Raw genomic sequence first — 18,834 nt, 5'->3', positions numbered from 1 at the left:
GTTTTTGCTGATTTATTGTCCCTGCGCACTTTACCACTGCTGATCAGTGCTAAAGTGTAAGTGCTTCCTATGTAAATTGGATTGGTGATTGCTTTATCCATGATTGGCATATTTGATTTACTGGTACATCCCTAGTCAAGTGCACCAGAGGTGCCCAGGGCCTGTAAATCAAAAGCTACTAGTGGGCCTGCAGCCCCGATTGTGCCACCCACATGAGTAGCCCTGTGAACATGTCTCAGACCTGCCACTGCAGTGTCTGTGTTGCAGTTTTAAACTGCCAATTCGACCTGGCAAGTGTATCCACTTGCCAGGCCCAAACCTTCCCTTTTTATACATGTAAGGCACCCTTAAGGTAGGCCCTAGGTAGCCCCATGGGCAGGGTGCAGTGTATGTTAAAGGTGCGACATGTACTCATGTGTTTTGCATGTCCTAACAGTGAAATACTGTCAGATTTGTTTTTCACTTTTGTAAGGCCTATCTCTCTCATAGGTTAACATCAGGCTGCTTTTAAATAACTTTTAAGTGCAGATTCCCTTTGGGAGCAGATAGAGATGTGGAGTTTGGGGTCTCAGCCCACCCCATTCCGCACCACCATCTTGGGCCTACCAACGACAGCGCTTCAGCAACAAAGACGCTGCTGCCTGCACCATGACTTGGAGACACCACATGTCACATTGCCCCGCTTCACACTGCAGCTGGGTCTCACCGACACCAAGGACTCCGTCACAGAGCCGCTGCCTGCATCTATGCTCTGTGTGCACCGCACTCCACATCGTTCCACTTCACACCGCAGCCCCAACACCATCCACGCCAGCGCTCCTTACTTCGTCATCAGCCCGGAGTTGATTCTGCAAATCCTGTGACTTCAAGGGCCCGACGACCCCTGCACCCACCTCCGGAACAGATGCCTGTGCCATCAGCAACGCCACACTCCGGATCTCATCACGAGGATCACAACACTGTATATTTCCAAGGTACTGTTTGATGGTGTTCCGGACACCATAGCTGGTCCGTGACGCTGCGACCAGCCTGAACTGTTGGAGTTGTTCACGATGCCGTGATATCCCCAGACGGATCTCTCAACTTCAAGGAACTGTAGTTTTAAGTTAATTCTTGCAAAATTCATATCTTTATTACTGTAAGTTGGATTTTTCTCATTGGTCTTGTTTTACATACTGGCTATTTTTCTAAAACTGGTGTGGTGTCCACTGTATTACTGTGTGTTATGTACAGATGCTTTATACATTGCTTCTGTGATAAGCCTGACTGCTTGTGTCAAGCTACCAAGGGGGTGAGCAGGAGTTATTTGAGCTGGGTATGTAACTTTTTCTGTCTAGAGTGAGGGCCCCTACTTGGACAGAGTGCAAACTGACTGCCAACTAGAGACCCCATTTCTAACAACATGGATGACCAGCTGCCGACCATCAATGAAAAGACTCTCCAGGATGTCCTAGGTTCCCTCCAGACACCACCTCCAGTTGCAGGGAGGACACACAGTGTTGCAGGGTCTCCCTGTGACCCACCCAGCTACCAACACACAGTACCAGCCAGTACTGACACAGCTCTGGACTCTGAGGACCCAGACATCACCTTTCAGAGGACAGTGGTAGGAGTCCAGCAGGAGCTGGCCAAGCAGGTGCGTTGGGGATGAAGACCATGGCAGGCAGCTTAAAAGGAGTGCAGAGTTGCCTCAGTCCAAATAAGGACAACTCAGCTGCCATCACCCACTCCCTGCTATGTGGATGTAGGAAAGTACCATCTTGCCTGGCATGTTACCCCCATATTTCACTGTATATATGTTGTTTTAGTTGTATGTGTCACTGGGACCCTGCCAGCCAGGGCCCCAGTGCTCATAAGTGTGCCCTGTATGTGTTACCTGTGTTATGACTAACTTTCTCACTGAGGCTCTGCTAATCAGAACCTCAGTGGTTATGCTCTCTCATTTCTTTCCAAATTGTCACTAACAGGCTAGTGACCAATTTTACCAATTTACATTGGCATACTAGAACACTCTTATAATTCCCTAGTATATGGTACTGAGGTACCCAGGGTATTGGGGTTCCAGGAGATCCCTATGGGCTGCAGCATTTCTTTTGCCACCCATAGGGAGCTCTGACAATTCTTACAAAGGCCTGCCACTGCAGCCTGAGTGAAATAACGTCCACGTTATTTCACAGCCATTTAACACTGCACTTAAGTAACTTATAAGTCACCTATATGTCTAACCTTTACCTGGTAAAGGTTGGGTGCTAAGTTACTTAGTGTGTGGGCACCCTGGCACTAGCCAATGTGCCCCCACATTGTTCAGGGCCAATTCCCTGGACTTTGTGAGTGCGGGGACACCATTACACGCGTGCACTACACATAGGTCACTACCTATGTGTAGCTTCACAATGGTAACTCCTAACATGGCCATGTAACATGTCTAAGATCATGGAATTGCCCCCCCCCCAATGCCATCCTGGTATTGGGGAGACAATCCCATAATTCCCTGGGTCTCTAGCACAGACCCGGGTACTGCCAAACTGCCTTTTCAGGGGTTTCACTGCAGCTGCTGCTGCTGCCAACCCCTCAGACAGGTTTCTGCCCTCCTGGGGTCCAGCCAGGCTTGGCCCAGGAAGGCAGAACAAAGGACTTCCTCAGAGAGAGTGTGGCACACCCTCTCCCTTTGGAAAAAGGTGTTAAGGCAGGGGAGGAGTAGCCTCCCCCAGCCTCTGGAAATGCTTTCATGGGCACAGATGGTGCCCATTTCTGCATAAGCCAGTCTACACCGGTTCAGGGATCCCCCAGCCCTGCTCTGGCGCGAAACTGGACAAAGGAAAGGGGAGTGACCACTCCCCTGACCTGCACCTCCCCTGGGAGGTGCCCAGAGCTCCTCCAGTGTGCTCCAGACCTCTGCCATCTTGGAAACAGAGGTGCTGCTGGCACACTGGACTGCTCTGAGTGGCCAGGGCCAGCAGGTGACGTCAGAGACTCCTTCTGATAGGCTCTTACCTGTGTTGCTAGCCTATCCTCTCACCTAGGTAGCCAAACCTCCTTTTCTGGCTATTTAGGGTCTCTGCTTTGGGGAATTCTTTAGATAAGGATATGCAAGAGCTTATCAGAGTTCCTCTGCATCTCTCTCTTCACCTTCTGCCAAGGAATCGACTGCTGACCGTGCTGGAAGCCTGCAAAACTGCAACAAAGTAGCAAAGACGACTACTGCGACCTTGTAACGCTGATCCTGCCGCCTTCTCGACAGTTTTCCTGGTGGTGCATGCTGTGGGGGTAGTCTGCCTCCTCTCTGCACTAGAAGCTCCGAAGAAATCTCCCGTGGGTCGACGGAATCTTCCCCCTGCAACCGCAGGCACCAAAGAACTGCTTCACCGGTCCTCTGGGTCTCCTCTCAGCACGACGAGCGAGGTCCCTTGAACTCAGCAACTCTGTCCAAGTGACTCCCACAGTCCAGTGACTCTTCAGTCCAAGTTTTGTGGAGGTAAGTCCTTGCCTGCCTACGCTAGACTGCATTGCTGGGAACCGCGTGTTTTGCAGCTGCTCCGGCTCCTGTGCACTCTTCCAGGATTTCCTTTGTGCACAGCCAAGCCTGGGTCCCCGGCACTCTAACCTGCAGTGCACAACCTCCTTAGTTGTCCTCCGGCGTCGTGGGACTCTCTTTCGTGACTTCGGGTGAGCTCAGGTTCACTCCACTGCGTAGTGCCTGTTCCGGCACTGCTGCGGGTGCTGCTTGCTTCTGAGTGGGCTCTTTGTCTTGCTGGACGCCCCCTCTGTCTCCTCACGCAATTGGTGACATCCTGGTCCCTCCTGGGCCACAGCAGCATCCAAAAACCCTAACCGCGACCCTTGCAGCTAGCAAGGCTTGTTTGCGGTCTTTCTGCACAGAAACACTTCTGCACGACTCTTCACGACGTGGGACATCCATCCTCCAAAGAGGAAGTTTCTAGCCCTTGTCGTTCTTGCAGAATCCACAGCTTCTACCATCCGGTGGCAGCTTCTTTGCACCCACAGCTGGCATTTCCTGGGCATCTGCCCACTCACGACTTGATCGTGACTCTTGGACTTGGTCCCCTTGTTCCACAGGTACCCTCGTCAGGAAATCCATCGTTGTTGCATTGCTGGTGTTGCTGTTTCTTGCAGAATTCCCCTATCACGACTTCTGTGCTATTTGGGGAACTTAGGTGCACTTTGCACCCACTTTTCAGGGTCTTGGGGTGGGCTATTTTTCTAACCCTCACTGTTTTCTTACAGTCCCAGCGACCCTCTACGAGGTCACATAGGTTTGGGGTCCATTCGTGGTTCGCATTCCACTTCTAGAGTATATGGTTTGTGTTGCCCCTATCCCTATGTGCCCCCATTGCATTCTATTGTGACTATACATTGTTTGCACTGTTTTCTATTGCTGTTACTGCATATTTTGGTATTGTGTACATATATCTTGTGTATATTTGCTATCCTCATACTGAGGGTATTCACTGAGATACTTTGGCATATTGTCATAAAAATAAAGTACCTTTATTTTTAGTATATCTGTGTATTGTGTTTTCTTATGATATTGTGCAAGTGACACTAGTGGTACTGTAGGAGCTTCACTCGTCTCCTAGTTCAGCCTAAGCTGCTCTGCTAAGCTACCTTTTCTATCAGCCTAAGCTGCTAGACACCCCTCTACACTAATAAGGGATAACTGGACCTGGTGCAAGGTGTAAGTACCCCTTGGTACTCACTACAAGCCAGGCCAGCCTCCTACAGTGGACTCCAGCAGTCCCTGGCTGACAGCTGCTGTCATGAGGCAGAGGCTACAACAATTGCCCTCCCAAAGTGGCAGCAGCATGGTAGACAACAGACTGGGGCTATACAGAATACCCTGGCACATATACAGCTAGAAGTGGCTTCCCTCAGGGAAAACATGGCTGCCTACCACCGTCATGTTGCTGCGATGTTCAGAAATCAGCAGTTCCTCCTTGCAGCAGTGATGCCTTATGTGTTCCCACAAATGGCAGCTGCCGAGAGCTTTGACTCCACATCTCTATCCCCTGATGTGTGTGTGGCCCTCTCAACCACCGCACCACCCATGGTACAGGAGGCACCACACACATCTGAGGATGTGGAAGGAACTACATTCACACGGACAACAACCCGGAAGCACCAGTCTGTGCCACATGGACAGTATCTCCTTAGTTCTGTGCTTAATATCATGCTAGTATTGTGACAGCTGGCAATGTGCCCTCTTCACTCAACCACTATTGACTTGGCTGCTATGTACTGTCATTGTCTCAATTCATGCCTATTAGCAATTTGGACACCTCACTAATGCATACTTCTCCTAACCATGTCTCATAACGTCCCTCAATCATGGAATCTGAATGTACAACAAATGGCTCAGGATCTCTCATGGGGTCTGTGAACTGGACATTGTATTGGACTGGAAAATACACTTGCACCTGTAAATAAATCTCCTTGTTCACATGTAAAATGTCAACGTTTACTGTGATCCATCAACTCAGCTAAACGCATGCATTGTGTGAAGCTATGTCAGTGAGACAGAACCTAATTACATGTGTGCAACACTGTCAGACACAAAGCCACACACTAGGATCCTAACATGAAATGGGTGAATGGTGGTGTTGTGGGCTACAACCAACTTACAGAGCCTTATATACATGTATTGAACAGATACCCATGGAAGTTGGCACATGGAATGTATGGTCAGAACCAAGTGTCTGGATATTTACCCAGATATGAGCACCAGTATGACTGTGGTTCAGAAGAGGCACATTTCATCAGTGATGGGCAGCTGTCAGTGTGCCAGGATACAGACCCTAAAATGGTTGATGTCACATGCACACACTTTCCACCAATACTTTTGCCAGACCCCAGCAATGACAGTTGAAGTTCCATACTTACATGTCAAATATGCGGTATACATACACAATGTGAATGGCTGGAACTGTGGATGACAAATGTTATGAGTAGCTGATGTCATTTAGCAGCCAATCTGACAGGTCCTTGGTCATAAGGGATGCACATGGCCATCCATGGAAAAAAAGACAGAAAGCATACCCTAAGGCATTCCTCCTACTTGGCCAGTGCACGCATTAGAACACCCAGACACTCAATCAACATGGAGAGATAATTGTGTAATACTAACAGGATTTACTAAAACATATTAAGAACATCATATCAAAACCTAACCTATGCACTACCCCACACTAAACTAACATCTTAACTTACACCTATCTATCCTATTCTAACCTTATCTTACAAACGTAATGCCATACTCTAAACATTGTCCCCGACCCCCTTAAGAGACAAGATATGAGTAGGACAACATAAACTAAGGCTACACATGTACTAACTTAAACTATATCCTAAACAAATATATATCTTTTAAAAGTTTTTAAAATTTAATTATTTTTTGTATTAACATAGAAACCCCAAAATATACCAAAATAGTTCACATCTTCTTCAGTTTATTCTTGCAGTACTTAAGCAATTTGTAATTCCTGGCATTGTCACTTTCTAACTTATCCATTCTTGCCATCGTGGCTGCCATGTCCCGTTTCATGTCGGCCTCAAAGGTTGAGGCTGTGCCTGGAGTATGTGGCTGTTGGAGTGCCTGGCTGTGGATAGGTGCAGTAGGTGTGGAGGGGGTAGAACCATCAGAGGCCACCCCCTGACCCAAGATTTCTTCCCCGATGTGGCCTGCACAGTGGTGGGCTGTAGCGTAGGAGCCACATGGGAAAATGCACACCAAGCCCCAGTGGATTTCTCCCGCATATGTTTCTTTTTCATCCTCTGGTATCCGGCCTGTACCTCCATGATGTGTCTGTACCGGTCAGCCCTCTTCTCAAAAGCAGGTTTCTTGGCTGGGGTTATATTGGCAACTGAAACATGAGGAGAACATGGCATTAAGTGCAGCATTGGGTGGAGGTAGGACAGACATGCAAAGTACACAACATCCTCAGATGATACATGCTGTCCCCACACATTCCACAACTCTGACAAACTCCAAATCTATGCTAACATCCTACCAGCCATCTAAGGTATAATGTACAAGTCATTGGGGCAACGGCTATCCATAGTGGACCATCAGGGCCCCATGTAAGTGGACTACTGCGTCCTTACTCAACATTTGTGTGGTCATACTAGTAAGGATCAAGTGGCCCAACACGTCTGGAATCCCTGGGCCATTGTCATAAAGCGGCGCAATGTATGCAATCCACAACTTTGACACCCTGGGTGCTACATCAAGCCTTGGCGAGGCATCATGCATCCAAGGTGTGGGTCATCTGATAGGGGGACAGGAAACTTCCCACTGGCAATTTTAAGGTTTGGCAAACCATTATTCATGTGTCCTTGGGTTAACACCTGCTCAAAGCACATGTTACAACAGGGCACACCATTGCTCTCAATAGGCCCATGTGTACAGTTCAGGCTTAGTGCCCATATAGTTTGGCCAAAGCCAGAACAGTACATCTATGTTGTCTACAGATTTTGTACTTATTGTCCCTACCCTGGGCTATGGTGCACAAATTGTGTAATGCTGCACACACAAGGTGACTGTATGGGTGCCGTAAGGGGCACAGTAAGATTGGCACTGCTCTGGGTGCAGCTACAGTATTCCTATTTATTGAACAACATGTGCACATGCATGTCAGACATCTCCTAAGTATCAGGTACACACTCTGCATTCATATTCTATGCACATGTGATGTGACCAAGATCACTCACAACTATCGTGGTGGGTAGACCATGTAAGTAATTCTGCACACATCTAGCTTTCTATAATCTGTAGACATGTCCCACAACCATCTGGAGCAGAGTTGTATTATCATTGTGTACTCAACTGACTGTTGGCCAGCACAATAAGGCCTCTTGCATGACCGCTGCTCCACTTAAAATCAGAACAGTAGTGAGGCACCTGTGCTAGTGTCTTCTCTATAAGGCCCCTAGAGACATCAAAACATGTACATCATCTAAGTTTCCTGTATAACTGAAAGCTACATGTGGCACACAGTGCAGTAAAAAGTGCTGTGACAAATATGTTGGCATCATGCATGCTAATCAGATAAATACCAGCTTAGACACATATCATGATTGAGATCACTGTATATGTGGGCATGCTTTCCTTTACCTAAAACCCACAATTCCACAGCAACACACGTTGGCACTTGTGCAACAATTAACTCATTCTCCACCGTCAACATAGAATCAGACATATAATGCAAATGTCTAACAGTAAAGGGTAGAAATGGTAAATGAATGCTCCTCCTATAAGTGTCCAACAATATCTGGTAGATTAGACTACAGTACGTCCGCCAATGGTGCTATGTGGTTGACTACCCTGCTACCCACAGGTAGAAATATGCATTCATTAATTACAACCAGAGCACTCAATTTGTTCAGACAAGGGAAAGTTATATGCTCAAATGAGTTTTGGACCAATCCGTCCTGTGTTTCAAAATCTTCTTTTATTGTGAACTCTCAATCCAATTCATATTCCAATACAGTTCTTCATTACAGTTGTTCGTACTTGACAGCCAACACGTGTTTCATCACAAAGTGACTTTATCAAGGCGGTAAGATATAAAAAATTAACATATGTACATGAACCTAGTGTACATAATATGCACTGGCCATACGTCATGTGACTATCCAGCAAAAAAGGTGGCATGCCTGCACCAAGTGTGATATGAAAACGTAAACAGATAGTGCGATGTGTGCACCATGCAAATATGTAGATATTCACCTTATGAAACCTAACTTGCATGGACACAGGTACGGATAGATAAATATGAGAATAGAAGACACCCATAGTGTGTGCTTAAAGAAAGGAAAAAAGAGAAGAAAATTGTGATACCCACCAATATTACCTTAGTGCACCACGTCCCTATGGTATACAGCAGGAAGAGGTAATAGTCTAATATATATTACTAACCAGCAGGTTATTGAATGGCCAATTATTCATATGGTCGTGTACATAAATTAGTTCCACTATATGTCTATATTGTAAGTGAGAGCAGTATATTCCAATAAGTGGGTTCCAGTATATTATTCTGTATTATTAATTCTCGGAAATTGACATCTTCAGAGTTATTTCCAGAAATTATTTAGCACAGGCCATGATAAGCCCAGTGATCTGTTGGTGAAGAAAAGTGAAATATAAGCCAACAATAGAGAGACCCTGTAGAATCAGCCGCAATACGTAAGATTTTGGCGCCTATATTTGATGCACAGTGCATTCCTAATTTGCAAAAATGTATATGCGGGTAAAATTCTGGGTCCGTATGTGCCCGACCTCCCTGTGAATAGTATATACATGCCAATGAACAAACTAACACAAAATTACTTTTTAAGATGCTGGTAACTGGTAGTGCTACTGCTGCCAAAAGTCAATGTAAGAATACGCACACAAGTCATGGATTATGGTTGTCTAAGTAATTCACTAATAAAGCACGTGTGTCAAATATTAGACGTATATATATAATGAGAGCCCACAGTAGTGCGTGAAACCGTCAATATATCTGCACCTAGGTATACATCTCTTAATCAGTAATCTGTACCAGTAGTAAAAAAAGACCCCATTAAAAACACCATAGTAGGTTTAGGGCAACAGCCACAACCAATATATTGTGGTCTCAACTTGTTTGAACGTACATGTATAGTCCATGTGAGTCCGCCTAGCCTGCCTTCCCCGCACTGTGTTTTTATATTGATAAGGTGAAGAAATAAGAAATCCCTTCACAGTGTGCAAGTCGCTAGCCACACCTAAAGTCAAGGATTCACAGTCCGCACCAGTATGTAGATAATACTAGTAATTAACTTGTGGACGAGTGGTATGTCGTCCATTTGTGAAGTGTGCATGACTCATAGCACACGTGGAGCCACATGTACGAAATTTCGGATTTGCGACCCGCAAATTGCGAGTCAGAGCGACTCGCAGTTTGCAAGTTGCAAATCCGAATGTAGGATGGTGTCCCTGACCAGTGCATATCGTGTACACTAGGTTCATGTGCATATGTTCATTTTTTATACCTTACAGCCTTGATAAAGTCACTTTGTGACAAAACACATGTTGGCTGTCAAGTAAGAACAACTGTAATGAGGAGCTGTATTGGAATATGAATTGGGTTGAGATTTCACAATAAAAGAAGATTTAGAAACATTGACATCACTGTCTATGTGGGCATGCTTTCCTTTACCTAAAACCCACAATTCCACAGCAGCACACGTTGGCACTTGTGCAACAATTAACTCATTCTCCACCGTCAACATAGAATCAGACATATAATGCAAATGTCTAACAGTAAAGGGTAGAAATGGTAAATGAATGCTCCTCCTATAAGTGTCCAACAATATCTGGTAGATTAGACTACAGTACGTCCGCCAATGGTGCTATGTGGTTGACTACCCTGCTACCCACAGGTAGAAATATGCATTCATTAATTACAACCAGAGCACTCAATTTGTTCAGACAAGGGAAAGTTATATGCTCATATGAGTTTTGGACCAATCCGTCCTGTATTTCAAAATCTTCTTTTATAGTGAACTCTCAATCCAATTCATATTCCAATACAGTTGTTCATACTTGACAGCCAACACGTTTTTCATCACAAAGTGACTTTATCAAGGCTGTAAGGTATAAAAAATGAACATATGTACATGAACCTAGTGTACATAATATGCACTGGCCATACGTCATGTGACTATCCAGCAAAAAAGGTGGCATGCCTGCACCAAGTGTGATATGAAAACGTAAACAGATAGTGCGACGTGTGCACCATGCAAATATGTAGATATTGACCGTATGAAACCTAACTTGCATGGACACAGGTACGGATAGATAAATATGAGAATAGAAGACACCCATAGTGTCTGCTTAAAGAAAGGAAAAAAGAGAAGAAAATTGTGATACCCACCAATATTACCTTAGTGCACCACGTCCCCATGGTATACAGCAGGAAGAGGTAATAGTCTAATATATATTACTAACCAGCAGGTTATTGAATGGCCAATTATTCATATGGTCGTGTACATAAATTAGTTCCACTGTATGTCTATATTGTAAGTGAGAGCAGTATATTCCAATAAGTGGGTTCCAGTATAGTATTCTGTATTATTAATTCTCGGAAATTGACATCTTCAGAGTTATTTCCAGAAATTATTTAGCACAGGCCATGATAAGCCCAGTGATCTGTTGGTGAAGAAAAGTGAAATATAAGCCAACAATAGAGAGACCCTGTAGAATCAGCCGCAATACGTAAGATTTTCGCGCCTATATTTGATGCACAGCGCATTCCTAATGTGCAAAAATGTATATGCGGGTAAAATTCTGGGTCCGTATGTGCCCGACCTCCCTGTGAATAGTATATACATGCCAATGAACAAACTAACACAAAATTACTTTTTAAGATGCTCGTAACTGGTAGTGCTACCGCTGCCAAAAGTCAATGTAAGAATACGCACACAAGTCATGGATTATGGTTGTTTAAGTAATTCACTAATAAAGCACGTGTGTCAAATATTAGACGTAAATATATAATGAGAGCCCACAGTAGTGCGTGAAACCATCAATATATCTGCACCTAGGTATACATCTCTTAATCAGTAATCTGCACCAGTAGTAAAAAAGACCCCATCAAAAACACCATAGTAGGTTTAGGGCAACAGCCACAACCAATATATTGTGGTCTCAACTTGTTTGAACATACATGTATAGTGCATGTGAGTCCGCATAGCCTGCCTTCCCCGCACTGTGTTTTTATATTGATAAGGTGAAGAAATAAGAAATTCCTTCACAGTGTGCAAGTCGCTAGCCACACCTAAAGTCAAGGATTCACAGTCTGCACCAGTATGTAGATAATACTAGTAATTAACTTGTGGACGAGTGGTATGTCGTCCATTTGTGAAGTGTGCATGACTCATAGCACACTTGGAGCCACATGTACGAAATTTCGGATTTGCGACCCTCAAATTGCGAGTCAGAGCGACTCGCAGTTTGCAAGTTGCAAATCCGAATGTAGGATGGTGTCCCTGACCAGTGCATATCGTGTACACTAGGTTCATGTGCATATGTTCATTTTTTATACCTTACAGTCTTGATAAAGTCACTTTGTGACAAAACGCATGTTGGCTGTCAAGTAAGAACAACTGTAATGAGGAGCTGTATTGGAATATGAATTGGGTTGAGATTTCACAATAAAAGAAGATTTAGAAACACTGGACGGATTGGTCTGAAACTCATATGACCATATGACTTTCCATTGCCTGAACGAACTGAGTGCTTTGGTTGTAATGTTTAAATAGTATCAGACATGATGTCCATATCCTAACTCAGATAACATCATCTCATTGGTCACACAATACATTTCATCATTGCATTGCACACATCAAACCCTCTCACACAAAACCCTGGAATGACACACGTGACGCAAAAGGTGGCACTTATTGGCTGGATTGGGGTCTCCAAATCGGGACAGTTCTCCACTTCTCCACGTGACCTCCCCCATGTTGTATCTCCAAGTGTATGTGGGATTCTCTCAGCTGTCCTTCCACATCCTTTGGTGTACATGGGTATGCACTCAGTTCTGCATGCCACAACCTATGTCACTGTGAGTGTATCATGTTAGTGTGTGAAATCATGTCAGCGCAGGATTTTTGAATTGCTACATGCAACAAATCTGTCTCCTTCTTCACCCATACAAATTAGGATGGGTCTGTTACATGTTTGGACATCGCTAGACATACTTGCACATCCCAAACCTAAGTGACATGTTGGAGACCTAGACATTTTAGGGAATTTTGTACAGTAGGTAACTTTCTCTTGGTCCGGCATGTGAGTGTCAAGGAGAGGTGTGTTTTCATATGTGGTGTGTGATGGTATCGTACAGACTATACTAGGTTATCTTGTTGACACATGTCAACAATTGTAGGAAATTGCAAAACCTTTCCTACCCAGCCCATACACCCATACATCAGTCTTCATATGTATATCCGGATTAGCTGCAGGCATGTGTCAAGACAGCAGATTTGTGTGACAAGTATGTTAGAATTTACATAGGAATTGTTACAAACTCTGTCTACATTCCACACAGACATTCATTTGGTGGTGCATTCTCCCATTTTATTGTTAAATCTTGGCTATGGGCCATATGTATGGAGTGGATCAGCACCCATTGCGGCTTCACTTGTCTAGCAACCATAAGCGCACTGCACAGCCAACATGTGTGTGCAAAAGTTTAGGTACAGCACACTATGAGGCAGGGTTGGGCCCAATGGCATTGCTGGTACGTAATGCCATTGATATACAGTTCAGGCTTTGGCTCAAACTTTGGTTCCTAACCCTGAACAGTCAATGAAGGTCCACTGATACAAATGGTGTCCCCCCTTGTCTCACATGCTCAGTGCTGGCGTAGCAGCAACCCACCTGAGATATGACACAGTTTAGATACTATTTTTCGAATGCACCATTTGTAAACAGCCTCTGCCGTATGTACGCTTCCCTTAGATGCATCTTGCCAGGCAAGGGGATGATGCGGGGAAAGGGGTAGGATTTTGCACAATGCCTACATAACGCCACATATATTTTGTAGTGCGTGGATCTACACCTTCGAGAGCCACATGGCCGTGAGTTATGTGACCCTTATGTATGGCATGGATGCGGTAGACCCTCTTACGTCACAACCTATGTTCCAACATCTTTTGTGTTTCTTTCCTGCTCTCCGAGGTATGAGCAACATTCCAATGGTATATGTAGTGGAGAATAAGTAGACCATGGACAATATGGTGCAGTGATTTATTGGAGATATTTACAGAGTGATATTAGTTGTACAGTGGCTAGGTGTAGAAGTTCTGTACAATTTGCTGTCTCCTGCATACTCCAGCAGCAGTGTTTTGTAGTCCCCTCCTCCACTTGTGCTGCACCATTGTCATCCTCCTCCTCACTGGGGACATCTACCAGTTCATCTCAGGGGATATTGTTCCATATACATATGTTATGCAAGATATCACATACAAGTATCATCTTGCATACCAGCGGTGGTGTATACAACAGACCTCCTCCTGTCAGGGTCAAGCACCTGTACATTGACTTTAGGAGCCCAAATGCCCTCTCCACCACATTTCATGTCCTTATGTGTCCTTCATTGTATGCCCGCTCTACCACCGTTGTCAGGTTGCCAAAAGGAGTCATTGCCCATGGCTGAATGGCGTAACCTTGGTTGGCTGCAAAGGAATGAGAGTACATGTGTCGGTAATGCATATTTGTGATTTTGTATGTTCCATGGCAGATCTTAGTTTTAGGTGGAGTGGTGACTCAGACTTGCTTCTGTTATTGTGTGTGTTCCTGTTTTGTGGAATGGTTGCATTGGTTTGTGTCGATGGACACCACTATCATGGGTTGTGGCTCAGGGACAGTATGTTTTAACATTTTTAATTGTACATTTAGCCGCATTATTTATATGCGCTTTATGTTGTATTATTTAATTTCCTAAGCAGTCACGGACCCCATGGGGGACTTTGCAGACATGGAGAAATAAAACAAATACCACTTTATCAAATAGAATTTTCAAATTTGTCTTATCTAGTGTCTCAAAGGGGGTTTCTTTTAATGCATGTAACCCCAATGTCAAATCCTAGGATGTAGTAGAGCAATGCCTCATGGGTCTGTTCAGGACAAACAAATCCTTAACAACGTTGATACCAAAGGTTATATGTTCTCTAGTTGAGGCTTTTTAAATGCTGTTACTGCTGCCCATTGGGCGCAAAGAGTAGAGGCTGCTAATCCCAGCATGATTCCTCCCTTTAGGAAATCCAGCAATTGAATAGGTTCAACTGTCAAGCTAGAAGAATGTCTATCCCTACACCACTTTTCAAATTACTGCCAATGGCGTGAACATGACTTTAATGTAGAAGGATGCCTAGACTGCTGTATTAAATACGCCCCAACAGAGGAACAACTTCTTGCTACTACATTTAGCATTTCAACAGACATGCCACAAGCTGGAGTCCAGATGACTCTAGCAGTGGAACTGACATTCCTTTGGGGATCAGGGAACTAATAGGAATACTCAGTGAGGCTGGGAACCTGGGATGTTGCTTCCAGCAAGGAGCCACTAATAGAAGTTTTGCTTTGTCCTCGCTGACCTTCTGTAATAGCCTCAGGATCATGGAAATCAGAGGAAAGGCATGTACCATGGCTTTGGGCCACTTGAATAGCATTGCATTGCATCTATCCTCCAAGCCTCTGGTCTGGGAGTAAATGTGCAGAAGCAACGCAGGAGAGCATTCTCCTTTAGTGCATAACAGGTCTACCTCCAGCAAACTAAACCTCTTCACTAGCTGCTGAAATAAACTCTGCTTCAATGACAATGAGTTAACTGAAAGAAGCACTTTACTCAGAAGGCCTGCTGCCCAGTTCTCCTTCCCTGGCAAAACACTGCCTTTAGAGAAAGGACACTGCCTTCGGCCCTTAGCCCAATCTCCTATGGCAGAACACTTAGCGCCAGAACTCAACACCCACCTTGGTGATTCAAGTAACTCATCACTACTCTTTTGTTTGTTCTTATCTAAACATCATGGTTTAGTAGTTTCAGAGCACAGTTCAAGAGTGCCAAGAGAACAGCTCCCTGAAACTGAAATTATTCTCCATAGACACAGAAATTAAACCCGGCTGCATCGGCTCATGAAGATATGAATTGAGTAGATCCAAGAACACCTGGGAATCTCTTTTCCAGTAATTGGCAGAAGTGATTTAAGTGTCAACATCTTGAACTTCGCAGGTGGAATGTACAAATGCACTGTCTTTAGATCTAGTGCAGATCTGATATCCCCTAACGGTTTCTATACCAGAAACAAAATTGAGTTCACCCCATTATTTCCTTAGTAATGGAACAGAACTGGTACTCGTGTTTTCTTCTACAACAACCTTTGGAGACCATCTTATAACACAGGTTTTCAGAGGATTGGCTGGGAGAGGAGTATATCAAAACAGTGTAGGTGTGGTGGCAGCACTATAACTGCTGATAGCGGGTGAGGTAGCAGAGATATGCTGGCTGATAATGAAGATGGTGGTACTGTAATAAGGCAGGTAGTCTGTGAGGTGGTGAAACCTGTTCACCAGTAATGGGGCATGAGGTGCTGTAACAAAGCTAGTAAATGGGAGGTTGTTGCTATAATGCACCTGGGAGTGTGTCAGCTGGCAACTCCACCCTTACACACCCTAGGACTTTTAGTCCGCCTCTTCCCTCTTTCACTGGATTCTCGTCAGATTAGCAGGGCCCTCAGTTAATCATGGTAGAGGGAGAGAGAAAGAACTGTTTTAGTATGTTTTTGGAGGCCAGTGACACGGCTAAAACCAGACCTAAACATATAAAATGCCTATGATTAAACACTAGTATACAGTCTACGTAGTGGCTTTTGGAAGAGTCACAATGGTATGGAGTTGGATCATCTATATTTGCAAAAGCTACAGTAGTGGTCTACCGGACACAACTGCACAGCTGTCCAGTGAGGGGGGTAGAGAAATAGTTTCTTAAGGGTCAACACTGTTGTGAGCCTGGTCAAGTTTAATGTTAGGACACACACATTTTGCACTGTCTGCAACCCCCTTGTACAATATAGTGACTCATAATAATCAAAAGGATAACACCCCTAGGCCTTCCTCCTACATTGTCTGTGTTCTGACTTTAGAGAGGCTGATCATATTTTAAATATTGTGTTTGCATATGCTCAGTGTACTTGATATGTTTAAAGCACTCCTCTTGCTTCGTGCCTTTCGCACATTACTAGGCTTTGCTTTCAACACATGGATACTGACAAATGACTCATCTTTGTGCCTTCTGAACATTACCAGGCTTTGTCTTTCAACATGTGGAGACAATTGACTTACCCCGGCCCCCTCGTGCTAAGCAACGTGTAAGTGCTTCTATTAAAACCACACACGCGCTTGCTCGCGTTACTTGGCTTCAAGTTACCTAGCTTCCTTCTTGGTTCCTGTGGCCTCGGCTACTGCCTGGTTCCCAACAACGCTTCCTCCTTCTGCCTCCTTCCTTTGCTTCCTGTTCTGGGTTGCTGCCTCCTCGTCTCTCCTCCTGCGTGGGCTGTGCGGGCCAACGTAGGCTGCGCCAAAGGAGTCTCACTGAACTCCTGACAGGGCCATATCCAAGTCTTGTGCAACCCCAAGGGTGGATGGCCCAAATGGCCTGGTCTTCTCTCACCGGCAGGTGTCTGGTTCACGGGGCTCATGGCAGGTGTTCAGGTGTTTAGTTTCCACGTTGTCAGAGATGCCTGGTCAGCGTTGGTTCGAATGATTATCTTTTTCATCCTTCTGCAGATCAAGCAGGTGGCGGTCTCTTCCTCGATGGAAGGATCACTTGAGGGACTTCGTGGCCACTGGCGGGTCTTGGCTGGCCTGTGCAGTTGGCAACAGGGATGCCATCGCAGCCGGTGACAGGTGGCAGGACGGTCACACTGAGAAGCGTGGGGGTCCACCTGCGTAGCTGTCTTAAGTGGCGTCTGCTCACCCCGGAGGCTGTCTTGTGCTGATGGATACCTTCTTATCTGCTTGCATGAGTCCTCAGTTGTGTCGGTCTTCTTCCTTCCGCTTGCGCACCTGTGATGGAGTCGATCTGTGGTGTGACCGGTCTGTCACACTCCTCTCTTCTTCTCGTCCTTTCTCGTTGTGGCATCGTGCCACGCTCTCTTCTCCTCTTTCCTCCTTGGTGGAGCATTGTGCCACAGGTCGCATGCTGTGTCACATGGACCCTTCACTGCACTTCTGCTGGTGCATCTTGCTCGGTCGCAGCCTGTCACAGGCTGAGTCCTGTCAGTGGGACTTGATCCGCTCTTCTGGCAGACCTCTCGCCGGTCTGGTCCATTCTGGTATCTTCTTGGTGGACCGCTCTGTGGCAGGAGGGCCACCATTCCTTTACTCCATCTTCTCTTGAGGATGCCACTCTTGCACCTCGAGACTGCGCTGTTGCAGCGTTTGCTCCTGCCTCCACCTGCTTGGCAGGGTTGGTCAGTTCTGCTGACCTGCTCAACGATGGGCCAACGGCGGCCATCTTCTGTTGCTGTTTGGCCAGCTGCCACGGCCTTTTGTCCCAGGCATTACGTCACACTCTCGGATGCTCTGTCCATATTCTCGGGCTCCTGCCCGTGTTGTCAGCTTCGGTGGCGCAGCTCTCTGTGCTCCTCTGACATTGTCTCTTTTCCTTCGGCATCCTTTGTTGACTCCTGGGATGTCCCTCTCCTATCTTGCGGTGATGTCCATCACTCCTGGGGCCTGTGGTCGTTCTTTCGGGGGTGGCGGTGGACGGCCGACAGGGGCTGCACAGTCCATGCGCACTCTCCTCGTGCCTCACATGGCACTCGCATCCATTTCTTACTGTTGCAGCTTGGCTGGGACAGCTGCAGTCTTCTCTGCTGTGCAGTGGTTGCACACGTCTCTCTCCGTCTTCTGCGCCGTTTCCATCTATGGGCGCACTGCTGGTCTTGCGCAGTCACTCTCTGGGGGTGCTGCTGTAAACTTGTCTTCGACAATGCTTGCTTTCCCTTTAAAATAGAAACATGATGCAGTACCTTTCTTTGGCCACTAGATGCCACTGTGGCGCTTCTTTTCAGCTTGAGAGACAGTCTTTCCTGCTACCGGCCTCGTTTGCCCAAACAGATGCAGGTGAGGAGCCATGCTGCCAGGGAGGAGTTTGTTAGGCTGGTGACGTCTTCTGTTGGTGTCCGGAGCTGATGGTAAGTGCAGTTTTCTATTTTTTTAATTTTTTTAGATACAGCCTCGTGGTGATGAGGCACGCTCTTGTTGTGGGGAACCATTGGGCAGTGAATTTT

The sequence above is a fragment of the Pleurodeles waltl genome, chromosome 9 (assembly GCF_031143425.1).
Source record: "Pleurodeles waltl isolate 20211129_DDA chromosome 9, aPleWal1.hap1.20221129, whole genome shotgun sequence".
Lineage (NCBI taxonomy): Eukaryota > Metazoa > Chordata > Amphibia > Caudata > Salamandridae > Pleurodeles > Pleurodeles waltl.
Note: the sequence above shows the minus strand (reverse complement) of the source record.